General features: G+C 39.6%; 1 long non-coding RNA gene across 1 annotated transcript; it reads left to right on the forward strand.

The window, feature by feature from the left end:
- The first annotated feature begins 794 nt into the window (after nucleotides 1-794).
- LOC129138936 (uncharacterized) lies at nucleotides 795-12,004 on the forward strand. Its single transcript, XR_008542165.2, has 2 exons — nucleotides 795-885; nucleotides 8,740-12,004. It is a non-coding gene; the product is annotated as an uncharacterized LOC129138936 (long non-coding RNA).
- The last annotated feature ends 2,171 nt before the right edge of the window (nucleotides 12,005-14,175 follow it).

Here is a 14,175-nt window from a genome sequence, read left to right on the forward strand (position 1 = left end):
CTAGGGCCCTAGCTCTTTTTGGAATGAGTTGTTTGGCATGAGGCCCAGTCACGAGGGCTCTTCACAACTGGGCTCAAGGAACATGAAAAGGTTAACTTGTTTTTGCAATTGTCTGTTGTTTTTCAATAACATATAGGAATAGATTGAAACAGATACTTCTCCAAAACAGTGCTGGACGAATGCTTCAAGCGGCTCATGCAACCTGTTCTGGGACTTAGTGACCATTGCTTTTGTCCATGTTCAATTGAATTCAAATTGAATATTTAACTTTCCCCCACAACCTTATATGGTTTTTGTGAGAAATGAATGGCATAAAACATGAAAAGTGGATCCCTAATGCTTGGCTTTGTGGAAAGGCTGCTGGGGCATGCTCTGATTGTTCGTATTTATTATTTTTTTCTCTTCTTTCACCCCAGAAGGTCTTTCATGTCACAATGACTCATGTCCCTCTATAATTGGACAATTATATAGAAAACAAACATTTTCTTACATTTGTAAAGGGCGTTTGAGCTTCCTGTTAGCTGAACTTTGTCCTTGAAACAGAGAGATCCTGTTATCTCTCTGAGTGTGCCCCAGGCACACTCAGACATAGCTAAAGAGGTTGTAGTTAGGGCTTATTTATTCATCACGTATATATAATGCAGTTTTCAGGCATTTGGCATAATTCAGTGAAGACAGCAGATGACAGTTCCTGGGCCACAATTTACTTCAGGGAGTCAGACACTGAGAGTGGACATCATAAGCAGGTCATGTTCACGGAACGTGAGATCTGACGTTCTCATGCTCTTCTCTAGGAATTGATGCACCTGTCAGCTTCTGATCAGAATGACAGACCCAGGATCAAGCATAACATTTAAATAGATGAAGAAAACTTTTTTCCAAAAGGTAACATCGCTTTATGATAAAAATTCTCAACAAATTAGGTGAAAATAAATTCACTTCAAAGTATTAAAGGCCATGTATTACAAATGAATAGCTGGGTGGACAGATGTGCCATAAGGCAAGGGCATCCGCTTCCCTAGATACATATCCAGGGGCACAGAGAATGAGCAGTTCCAGGGTTGTGCTTCACCTGAGGTCCTCTCCAGGTCGGTTTCAAGAGGACAGGACTGCGGTTCTGCATCCACCTCTGTGGAGAGCTGGAAGTAAAACGAGCTATGCTCCACCTCAGCCTAATGTAGACAATGGCTACAGAAAAGACTGTTTTCTTCCTCATAAATAGGGGTGCTCGAAGTGGGTAACCTCGATTGTTTCACATACTCATAAGTGTCTGCCAGCCTTGGTTCTTCATTGGTGAACTAGGACTCTTTGCTCTGAGACTCTGCAAAAATGCTTCTACTCCCTGAGGCCCTTCAAATCAGGCAGAGGCATGGCCACTCCAGAGGGATTTTGGGTAGATAAAGATGGGATAGAGCTAAACGTGCCACAGCACTGGACCCTGACTCTGAAGTCACGGGAAAATGCCAGTTCCTGTTGGGTTTTTGAGCTCCTCATTTGAAAGTCGTTTTAAATAATTTCCCTGGATAAGGGGAGGGTGCCTCATGAGTAAATAGCACACCCCAAATGGTGGAGGCAAAGAGAGGGCAATGGAGGATTCCAAGGTCACTCATTGTACTTGGAGCCTTCTGATCCTGCTCCTTTGTCCCCTGGAACTCTAAAGAGTCAGTGTCTTGAGGACGCAAAAAAATGGTACCTGATTTTTTTCCATAATGTTCCTGCATGGGGCTGCAGTGTTAGTGATGGCCTTGAGGTGGTTACAGCCTGCTGTGTTTCTGGTGCCTATTGAGATTTGCCGGAGCAGCTGGAGCAAGTAAGAGTCACACACCTCATGTTATTATCAACAGTTTCCACATTGCCCACTTAGCCAATCTCTTTTCCCTTGCACTCACCCTTTGCCAGCTACCTTGGTGGGCCCAACATGTAGCACAGAAAATGATTACATCATGGCTGCATGCCCCTCTGAGGACAGAACAGTCTGAAGACAGCTCGACAAAAGCACTAAAGCAAGTATATATAAAAGAAAAGAGCAAGGACTATCATATAAAGTAGAATGTTGAGAAGAGCTGCAAAGTCATTGCATGTGGGTACCCAAAGGCCTCACTGAGGTGATCTTTAATCCATGATGAGAATGACAACAGGGAGGCATCTCTGCACAAGAATGTGTCAGCGAGAAGCCACCCTTGGTGAAGAGTCTTACAGGTGTGAGTTTGGCAGAGATTAGAAAGGGACCAATATGGTGCAGACAGCCTGAGGAAGAGATAAGCAGAGGCATGGAGAATCCTGGGGCTCGGGAGATGAGGCTAGATATCTGCTCCTTCTGACAACATGGCCCTAAAACTTAGCACCTTTCAATAGTATATACTATCTCACAATTTGTGTGGACCAGAATCTGGACACAGTTTAGTTAGCTGCCTCTGCCTTCACGTCCCTTATGAGATTGGGGAAGTGATCTCAACTGAAGGTGGACCAGGAAAGCATCAGACTTTAAGCTCATGCTTGTGAAAATTGGCAGGGTTAAGTGTAGACTGAGAGCATGACCTTACTTCTGTCTACTGGCCTGAGCACTCTCTCCGTTCTTTGTTATGTGCGTCTGTACATAGAGCATCTCATAGCATTGGAGCTTGCTTCCTCTGTTCGAGGAATACAATTGAGAGACAGAATTAGGCAAACAGGTTCACACAAAAAGAGACAGAAAGAAAGGGAAAGACTGAGGAAGCAAATAGGAAAAACCCAGTAGGAGGAATAATGACAGCTTTAAAAAAAATCTTGAGAGTTACAATAATTTGTATTAAAATTGTAACCCCCCGTGTAATGCTATAAGGAGATAGGTTGTAATTAACTCCTGAGGTTGAGGCCATGATGATTGAGATTATTGGCTTTATACAAGAAACCCCAGGGGGATGTCTGTCTCCTACCAAATGAGAATAAAACTTGATGTGTGCAGTCTGAAATTCAGAAGAGTCATCACCAGAGCTCAACCATGCTAATACCCTGATCTCAAGTTTCTAACCCCTAGGAGTGTGAGAAATTAAATCCTGTTGTCTATAAGCTGTCTAGTTCATGGTTCTTTGGTATAGCAGCCTGAACTAATACAAAAGTCATACACTATTGTGTATTCCATTTGACAAAAGCTGAATTTGTGCCTCCAAACTATCAAAAAAAAAAAAAAGACTTTAAAAATTGTATATTTAGAATGAAAGATAAGAAACAGCTTGTTGAAACACTTAAGTTTCCTCTGCTTATAAGATTTTTTAAAATTGGCTGGAATTTGTTGGAACCAATATGGTCAACTGAAGTCCATGGAGAATGAGTTTGCTGATGTTAGAACCCAAATTTCCACTGCATGTTTCATACTAACTCTCCCTGAATATTCATGTGACCTGTGAGGAAGCAAGAGGAGATGACTGTGCATGTCTCATGACTTTCCATATTACTACTTTTCTTCCAGCAATCCCCTCCTAATCCAGAGCCCACTTCTTAAGCTTTTTTTAATCAACACCTTAAAGCCTATATAAGAAAACCGATTTGAGCGGGACTTCTATCTCCTGTTGGCCAACCTACAACAAGATGCCATTTTTCTCAAAACCCAAGTGCCATACTACTGACATCAAGCAGTAGGCCATTTTGTTTAATTACAAACTGAGTCACTAACCACCTAGTGCTGGGAGACTTTGTGAAGGCTTTCCCCGACATAGGTGAGATAAGGCACATGGATGTAATTCTATATATAATAAGAAGGCACCAGAAAGTTTAATGCTTGTATTAGTCCATTCTTATACAGCAATGATGGAATACCTGAGACTGGGTAATTTATAAAGAAAAGAGGATAATTGACTCACAGTTCCTCAAGATTGGGTGGGAGAGGCTCAGAAAACTTCCAATTATGGTGGCCAACAGGTGAAGTGAGTGAGAGCAGGGGATATACCAGATACTTATGAAACCATCAGATCTCGTGAGAACTCACTATCACAAGAGCAGCATGAGTAAAACCCGTCCCCATAATCCAATCAACTCCCCTCAGTTCTCTCCCTTAACACCTGGAGGTTATAATACAAAATAAGGTTTGTGTGGGGGCAGACAGCTAAACAATATCAATGCCAGAGGATGATATCTACATTTAATTTCAACCTCATACTTCAGTTTCAGAATGAAACTGAAGCCCAGTGGGGAAGTGACTTTCCCAAGATTACACTGCTAGACCCCAGGCCTACTTGAGTTGTGGCCCATGCTACCTCACACCTATTCTCCTAATGCTTCCACCTCTAAGTGTGTGCGTTATTTACAGGTGAAACCACACAACGATTTTTATGTTTTATCTTATATACCTCTGATACATTCCCTAGGAAGTAGATAACATTATCCCCACTGTGCACGCTAGGAGGCTGGGGAAGCCTCAAATACACAGTGACTTTTATTAGGTCCTAGAGATGATAAGAAAAACAAGGTTATGTTCCAGCTGTCTCATATCCTGGAACCCAGGCTGCATGTAGGCCTTTCCAGGGAATTAAGGGGAAGTTGTGTTTGCATAACTGTGTACAAATAAAGAGTTCACATGGAAGAGGAGACTGAGCAATCAGTAGCATAGTAGGGCCTTTGGGTAGGTCTTACAGAAAGAAGGGGCCCAGTGGATGGAACCTTGAAGAGTTTAACACACTTTCCTGGTGACAGAACCCCGCAGCAGTTAAGAAACCAGGAACCCACATTCTTGAGACAGCTCTGTATTCACCTCTGTTGGTGAGAGATGCTCAAGAGAGTGAGATGTCCTTTCATTGTGCCCTGATAATTCTGAGTTCTAGCCTTACAAAGGCTCAATGTAAAAACCTTGTCTGATAACACAGATATCAACTCAGCCCTCATTCCTGATACCCCTGGCCATTGGCCAGGTGCACCTACAGATAACACAGAGCAGCCCAGGACAGGTCCATCCAGGGCAGGCCTCTCTCATCATCTCATCTGGGCAGCCCCATGCCACTTCTCAGTACCATGAGTTGCCGTATGGACAAAAGGGAGGGCACTCTTCTTGGGCAGAAGCAGATTGTCAGGTGTTGGAACTCTTGTGTGTCTGTTATGTTCATATTCAGGTCATAGCTGGCAGAATAAAAATAAGAGAGTTGGGGACTGAGTCTGTGTACTCAGATGTGAATAGCAGGACTCTAACCTGTTCTCTGGTTTCCTTCCTTGCTGGAGATTTATTTATTTATTTATAATTTAAGTTCTGGGATACATGCACAGAATGTGCAGGTTTGTTACATAGGTTTACATTTGCCATGGTGGCTTGCTGCGCCTATCAAACTGTCAGCTAGGTTTTAAGCCCCACATATATTAGGTATTTGTCCTAATGCTCTCCTTCACTATGCCCCCTGACAAGCCCCGATGTGTGATGTTCCCCTCCGTGTGTCCATGTGTTTTCATTGTTCAACTTTCACTTATGAGTGAGAACATGTGGTGTTTGGTTTTCTGTTCCTGTTATTTTGCTGAGAATGATGGCTTCCAGCTTCCTCCATATCCCTGCAATCTAAGGTCTCTGTTCTGTTCCTTCGGTCTATATATCTGTTTTGGTACCAGTACGACTTCCTCTCTTCCTATTTGCATACCCTTTATTTCTTTCTCTTGCCTGATTACCCTGGCCAGAACTTCCAGTACTATCTTGAATAGGAGTGCTGAGAGAGGACATCCTTGTCTTGTGCTGGTTTTCAAAAGGAATTCTTCTGGCACTTGCCTATTAAGTATGATATTGGCTAGGGGTTTGTTATAAACAGCTCTGATTATTTTGGGATTTTTTCCGTCAACACATAGTTTATTTAGAGGTTTTAACATGAAGGGATATTAAGTTTTATCAAAGGCCTTTTCTGCATCTATTGAGAAAATCCTGTGGTTTCTGTCACTGGTTCTGTTTATGTGATGGATTACATTTATTGATTTGCATATGTGGAACCAGCCTTGAATCCCAGGGATGAAGCTGACATGATCATGGTGGACAACATTTTCGATGTGCTGCTGGATTTGGTTTGCCAGCATTTTATTGAGGATTTTTGCATCGATGTTCCTCAGGGATATTGGCCTGAAATTTTTGTTGCGGTTGTGTCTTTGCCAGGTTTTGGTATCAGAATGATGCTGACCTCATAAAATGAATTAAGGAGGAGTCCCTCCTTTTCAATTGTTTGGAATAGTTTAAGAAGGAATGTTACCAGCTTCTCTTTACACTTCTGGTAAAATTCGGCTGTGAATCCATCTGGTTCTCAGTGTTTTTTTATTGGTAGGCTATTAATTACTTCCTCAATTTCAGAACTTGTTATTGGTCTATTCAGGGATTCAACTTCTTCCTGGTTTAGTGTTGGGAAAGTGTACATGTCCAGAAATTTATCCATTTCTTCGATATTTTCTAGTTTATTTGTGTAGAGATGTTTATAGTATTCTCTCATGGTAGTTTTTATTTCTGTGGAATCAGTGGTGATATCCCATTTATCATTTTTTAATGTGTCTATTTGATTCTTCTCTCTTTTCTTTTTTATTAGTCTAGCTAGTGGTCCATGTATTTTGTTAATCTTTTCAAAAAACCAGCTAGTGGAATCATTGATTTTGAACAGTTTTTCTTGTCTCTATCTCCTTCAGTTCTGCTCCGATCTTAGTCGTTTCTTTTCTTCGGCTAGTTTTTGAATTTGTTTCCTCTTGATTCTCTAGTTATTTTAATTGTGATGTTAGGGTGTCGATTTTAGATCATTCCAGCTTTCTGTTGTGGGCATTTAGTGCCAGCATATCCCCCCTTAAAACTGCTTTATCTGTGTCCCAGAGATTCTTGTACATTGTCTCTTTGTTCTCATTTGTTTCAAAAAAAACTTAATTTCTCCCTTAATTTTGTTATTTACTCAGTAGTCATTCAGGAGCAGGTTGTTCAATTTCCATGTATTTATGCGGTTTTGAGTAAGTTTCTTAATCCTGAGTTCTGATTTGATTGCACTGTGGTCTGAGAGACAGTTTGTTATGATTTCCATCATTTTGCATTTGTTGAGGAGTGTTTTGCTTCCAATTATGTGGTCAATTTTAGAATATGTGCTATGTGGCCTGGAGAAGAATGTATATTCTGTTTGTCTGGCATGGAGAGTTCTGTAGTTGTCTATTAGGTCCACTTAGTCCAGAGCTGATTTCAAATCCTGAATATCCTTGTTAATTTTCTGTCTCATTGATCTGTCTAATATTGGGAGTGGGGTGTTAAAACTTCCCAGTATTATTGTGTGGGAGTCGAAGTCTCTTTATAGGTCTCTAAGAACTTGTTTTATGAATCTCAGTGCTCCTCTGTTGGGTAGGTATATATTTAGGATAGTTAGCTCTTCTTGTTGCATCGATCCCTTTACCTTTATGCAGTGCCCTTCTTTGTCTTTTTTCATCTTGGTTTAAAGTCTGTTTTATAAGAAACTAGGATTGAAACCTTGTCTTGTTTTTTTTTCTTTTTTTTTTTCTTTTTTTTTGCTTTTCATATGCCATTTCTGCTTCCCTTTATTTTGAGCCTATGTGTGTCTTTGCATGTGAGATGTGACTCCTGAATACAGCACAACAAAGGGTCTTGACTGTTTAACCAGTTTGCCAGTCTGTGTCTCTTAATTGAGGCATTTAGCCCATTTACATTTATGGTTAATACTGTTATGTGTGAATTTGATCCTGTTATCATGATGCTAGCTGGTTATTTTGCACATTCGTTGATGCAGTTTTTTCATAGTATCGATTGGTCTTTATATTTTGGTGCATTTTTGCAGTGGTGTACCATATTTTCCTTTCCATATTTAGTGCTTCCTTCAGGAGCTTCTGTAAGGCATGCCTGGTGGTGACATAATCCCTCAGCATTTGCTTGTCTGTGAAGGATTTTATTTCCCCTTTGCTTTTGAAGATTAGTTTGGCTGGACATGAAATTCTGAGTTGAAAATTCTTTTATTTAAGAATGTTGAATATTGGCCCCCACTCTCTTCTGGCTTGTAGGGTTTCTGCAGAGAGATCTGCTGTTAGTCTCATGGGCCTCCATTTGTAGGTAACCTGACCTCTTTCTCTGTCTGCCCTTAACATTATTTCCTCCATTTCAACCTTGGAGAGTCTGGGGATTATGTGTCTTGGAGTTGCTCTTCTCAAGGAGTATCTTAGTGATGTTCTCTGTATTTCCTGAATTTGAATGTTGGTTTGTCTTGCTAGGTTGAGGAAGTTCTCTTGGATAATATCCAGAAGTTTGTTTTCTAGCTTGAATCCATTCTTCCTGTCACTTTGAGGTATACCAACCAATCGTGGGTTTGGTCTTTTCATATAGTCCCATATATCTTAAAGCCTTTGTTTAGCTCCATCAGGCCATTTATGTTTATCTCTAAGCTGGTTATTCTAATTAGCAGTTCCTATAACCTTTTATCAAGATACTTAGCTTCTTTGCATTGGGTTAGAACATGCTTCTTTAGCTCAGAGTAGTTTATTATTACCCACCTTCTGAAGCCTACTTCTGTCAATTCTTCAATCTCATTCTCCATCCAGTTTTGTGCCACTGCTGGAGAGGGGTTGCGATCATTTGGAGGAGAAAAGGCATTCTGGTTTCTGGAAATTTTAGCATTTTTGTGCTGATTTTTCCTCATCTTCATGGATTTATCTACTTTGGGGCTGATGACCTTTGGATGGGGTTTTTTTTTGGCGGTGGGTCCTTCCTGTTGATGTTGCTGTTGTTGCTTTCTATTTGTCAGTTTTTCTTCTAACAGCAACGTTCTTCTGCAGGTCCAATGCAGTTTGCTGGAGGTCCAATCCAGACCCTGTTCACCTGGGTATCACCAGTAAAGGCTGCAGAACAGCAAAGATTTGCTGCCTTCTCCTTCCTGTGGAAACTTCATCCCAAGAGGATACCCGCCCAATGCCAGCTGGAGCACTTTTGTATGAGGTGTCTGTCCACCCCTGTTAGGAGGTTTCTCCCAGTCAGGAGTCATGGGGAACCCACTTGAGAAGACAGTCTGCCTCTTAGCAGAGCTGGTGCACTGTGCTGGCAGAATCCCTCTAGTCGAGATCAGCTGCTCTCTTCAGAGCCGGGAGGCAGGAATGATGAAATCCACTGAAGCTGCACCCACAGCCGCCCCTTCCCCCATGTGCTGTGTCCCAGGGAGATGGAGGTTTTCTGTGTAAGCCTCTAACTAGGGCTGTTACCTTTCCTTCAAATATGCCCTGCCCAGTGAGGAGGAATCTAAAGAAGCAGTCTGCCACAGCCACTTTGCTGCACCTGACCCAGACCTCCCAGCCTCCTTGGCATTGTCAGGGGAAAACTGTCTACTAAAGCCTCAGTAATGGTGGACTCCACTCCCCGCAACCGAGCTCAATTGACCCAGGTCAACTTCAGACTGCTGTGCTGGCAGCGAGAATTTCAGGATGAGGAACGCATTAGCTCTTTGTGATTTTCATGTCTGTTGCAGGGATTTGACCCATTGTTAGTGCTAGATTTGGAGTCTTAAAAAACAGATTTATCTTACTGAACTCAAAGTACAACTTGAAGATGCACTCAGCTGTTTAGTTAAATTGCAGCAGGAGAAAATGTATCTTTGCAGATCTATTTTATGTCACTTTCTTTTAGAGACGAAATTGTCTCTGGCACAGTAATTTAACTTAGTCTATGTCAAAAACATAGCCTGAAATTACTCAAAAAAATTATGAATAGTGGAGTGCATTCTATGTGTTTTCAGATTTCTTCTATGATGTAAAATAAATAACATAATGTTTTACCTTGGATTTCTAACCTCAACCCTCAGCCATTTTCCCAAACTTTTTTTTTTTTTGAGATGGAGTCTTGCTCTGTCTCCCAGCTGGAGTGCAGTGGTGCTATCTCGGCTCACTGCAAGCTCCACCTCCCATGTTCATGCCATTCTCCTGCCTCAGGCTCCCAAGTAGCTGGGACTACAGGCACCTGCCACCACGCCCGACTACTGTTTTGTATTTTTAGTAGAGACGAGGTTTCACCGTATTATCCAGGATGGTCTTGATCTCCTGACTTCATGATTCACCCATCTCAGCCTCCCAAAGTGCTGGGATTACAGGCGTGAGCCACCTTGCCCTGCCCCACTTTCCCAAACTATTAAAAGACCTTCTAAGGTGGTTCAGAAGCATTTTTCAGAGGAGATTGTTCCTAATGGTAAAGGATAATAACAGATGGATAAAAATATCAAATAAATTATGCCTCTGTTTGCAGAAGTGTCACTCTCCAGAGTCTCCAAGATCCAGAGAAGTTCCACGAGATAGAGTAGTTTATGAACATTTAGCAGAGTTGGTCCTGACTGCCGTCTCAGCCTCTTAATAGCTGTGCAACTATAGACAATTTACTGGACTTAGAACAGTTATATAAACCTCAGCTGCAAGAAAACACATAACACTGATTGCAAGAATGGCAACCACTTCTCATTCCTCTCTGATCTGGGCCCTCTGCAATGTATACTTGTGGCTGCTTCCATAGAGGGAAAGATTTTCTTTTCCCAAATCTTGGATCTGGCTGGGCTTATTTACTCTGCCTCATTCATACTTTTTGTTCTAATGAAATAATTAACATGTTTAGCGTCTCATCCCAGCTTTTATCTTGTTAAAACTATATCTTATAATATGTCATCTCTCTTTACTATATTTGGTTATATTCATTCTATTCATTATTCAGCTTTACTAATCTTTTTATCTCTGTTTAGTGTTTCACCTATACATTTTCTTAATTTTTTTATTCTTTACATTCTACCGAGCTGTGATTCAAATATGCTATTTTAATATGGAAAATGGTGGCCTAGTTTTTCTTCAGAAATTTCTTTTTATTTACTTGTGTTCTTCTGTTTTTAACTTGGTTCCAATATTTGGGAAATATCACATTTGAGATGTCTGTAGTCATGTTATTTCTGTGCTTATTCCATTTTCCCTTGGAGGAAGGTGGACAGCACACAGACTTGACATCCTTGTAATCTATCAGTATCTGAAGGGACCACTTTTTTTCAGTTTGATTACTTCTCTGGCTTATTCTCTTGATTTACTTTAGCTTTCATCAAGTGCTTATATATTTTTAAACTGTATTCATTATTTTCATGGTTCTTGTAACTTCTTGAGAACTTTTACTTGTCTACACTAAAATATGTAAAAAATATGTAGCCTTTTCTTTTTAAAGCACAAATATTCAGTGCACACATGAGTAGAGTATTTCATAGGCATTGGGCAGCATACAACCACATCTTATGAGATATTCCGTTTCTTCATTCAAAACATCTCTCTCAAATATGTAGTAATAGTCACTTGTAAAGGGTAGTTCTTTTGATACTTAAAATTTTGTTTTATGTGCCTTTTTGAAAATATATACTTAACTGCAGTGAACAGAACTGACCTAGATACAAAAAGAACTACTGTTTTTGTAAAACATTAAGTTGATAGAATGACTTATCTTATTTCAAGTCTTTTGACTCTAGTCACTGTGCTTCCTTTTAGTATGTCCTTGACCTCACAAAAATAATTCGTGGAATCTTCTATTTATTTTATAAATGAATTTAAAGAAACAAAATTTGTGCATGGCTAAATATTACTTGTTGAGTACAATTTAGAATTTCTACTGTCATTTTAGTGTCCTAAAAGATATGACCTGTTGAATTTCTGCTGTCATAAAATGAATGATATCGTTAGGCCTAAACCCTTGCCATTTATTTTCCCCCTCTGTCATACAGTGTGTATCTTTGGTTCACTGCTGAAAAATTTTATTAATTTTTCTCTCTTGCTAGTAATCAAACTTTTGAATAAAGTTATCATTACTTGTCTTTATTTAGTTACTGTATGTTAAACATTTGATTTCTGATGGTCTTAATGTCATTTAATATAATTGTAAATATTTCAATTTGTCATTATTAACAAATTTCTGTATTATATATTTTAGACTCAGCTATTAATTATATGTGTGTAAATGACTGTGAATAGTTTCTAAAACATTGTAGGGGCTACTAAGTACTAATAACCCTGATTCATTAAAATTTTATTCGTTATACTATTCTTTATTTACTAAATTATTTTGTAATCTTATTTAAATTTATTCTTTTCTAAATATTTGTGAAAAAGGGGGTAGGCTAATGTGTCATTTTGATAAAACTTCATGTCAAATGATATGCTTCACTGTTTTCTTTTAGATGTAATAGCTTTTTTGACTCAGGCAATGCATGCCAGTATGAAGTATAAAAATTATAGTCTCAATCCTTAAGCAGAAGAAAAACGTGGCTATTTATTGATTGTAACAAAGCTACATTATCCCACATAATACATAAAACTTTCACAAATCTACATTATCCCACATAACAGGCATGCCAGCTGCCTAGATCTGGACACATGGATTGTTACAAATTAGAAGTAAATAACTTGATAGGCCCAATTTAACAAATGAAGCTCAAGAAGTGGAAGATATAAGACCTATAATAAAAGATTAAATTATTGTAAAAATCTTACCACAAAGAAAAATCAGAGTCAAATATTTTAACTATTAAATTATACAAAATATTTAACAAAATACCAATCCTTTACAAATACACACCATACATAGACAAGAGATAAACAACCCTTAATTACTTTATGAGGCCAATATTACTATACCAAAGACAGACAAACCCAACATGTGTTAGGAATAATATGGGTACATACGGCTGATGAATAAAGACACATAATTCTAAAAAAGTACTAGTAAATTAAATACAGAAACACATAAAAGTAATTATACACCGTGGCCAAGTACAATCTTTTTACAAATGAAATGGCTTAATATCTAAAAACCAAAAATTTAATACACAACATTGATAAACTGAAGAACATAAAATGATCCTTTTAATAAAAACAGGAAAGCTTGTGATACAAATAACACTGATTCATTATAAAATCCTTAACATGCTAGGAAGAAAAAACTCACTAGAACTACTAAAAAGGATTCATAAAAGTTTCCCACTAATATTAAACTTGCTGATGAAAGACTAGGAGCTTTGCCTCACAGTCTGGGAAACAGATAAGCATGGCTACTTTTGCTACTCTACTAAATTGAACTAAAGGTGTTAGGCAGAGAAATTATATAATAAAAACAAATAAAACAATTCTAAATTTATAAAATAAACTTTTATTGTAAATGGCATCAACTTATATGCAACGATTTTTAAAGAATTTACAAAAATCAACTGGAACTAATAAATGAGTTCAGTAAGTCACAAGATACAAGATAAATGCACAGTATTAAATTGCACTTGTATACACTAACTAGGAGCAATCTGTCGATAAAATTAGAAAAAATAATTCTACTCATTAGCTCAATGTGTAGTGGCTTAAAATTCCAAATATGCATTATGTCATATTTTCTGTTGGCCACAAATACTGACACAGCTTAGTTGAATGGGTCTACCACAATGTCCTCATGTGTCCGGAATTGGTGGGTTCTTGGTCTCACTGACTTCAAGAATGAAGCCGCGGACCCTCACGGTGAGTGTTACAGTTCTTAAAGGCGGCGTGCCTGGAGTTTGTTCCTTCTGATGTCCGTATGTGTTTGGAGTTTCTTCCTTCTGGTGGGTTCGTGGTCTTGCTGGCTCAGAAGTGAAGCTGCAGACCTTCATGGTGAGTGATACAGCTCATAAAAGCAGTGTGGACACAAAGAGTGAGCAGTAGCAGGATTTATTGCAAAGAGCAAAAGAACAAAGCTTCCACAGTGTGGAAGGGGACCCAAGACGGTTGCCACCGCTGGCTCGGGCATCCTGCTTTTATTCTCTTATCTGACCCCACCCACATCCTGCTGATTGGTCCATTTTACAGAGAGCCGATTGGTCTGTTTTACAGAGAGCTGATTGGTCCGTTTTGACAGGGTGCTGATTGATGCATTTACAATTCCTGAGCTAGACACAAAAGTTCACCACGTCCCCACTAGATTAGTTAGATACAGAGTGTCCATTGGTGTATTTACAAACCCTGAGCTAGACACAGGGTGCTGACTGGTGTGTTTGCAAACTTTGAGCTGGATACGAAGTGTCCATTGGTGTATTTACAATCCCTTAGCTAGACATAAAGGTTCTCCAAGTCCCCACCAGACTCAGGAGCCCAGCTGCCTTCACCCAGTGGATCCCGCACCAGGGCCGCAGGTGGAGCTGCCTGCCAGTCGCACGCTGTGCGCCGGCTCTCCTCAACCCTTGGGTTGTCGAT

The sequence above is a fragment of the Pan troglodytes genome, chromosome Y, assembly GCF_028858775.2.
Source record: "Pan troglodytes isolate AG18354 chromosome Y, NHGRI_mPanTro3-v2.0_pri, whole genome shotgun sequence".
NCBI lineage: Eukaryota > Metazoa > Chordata > Mammalia > Primates > Hominidae > Pan > Pan troglodytes.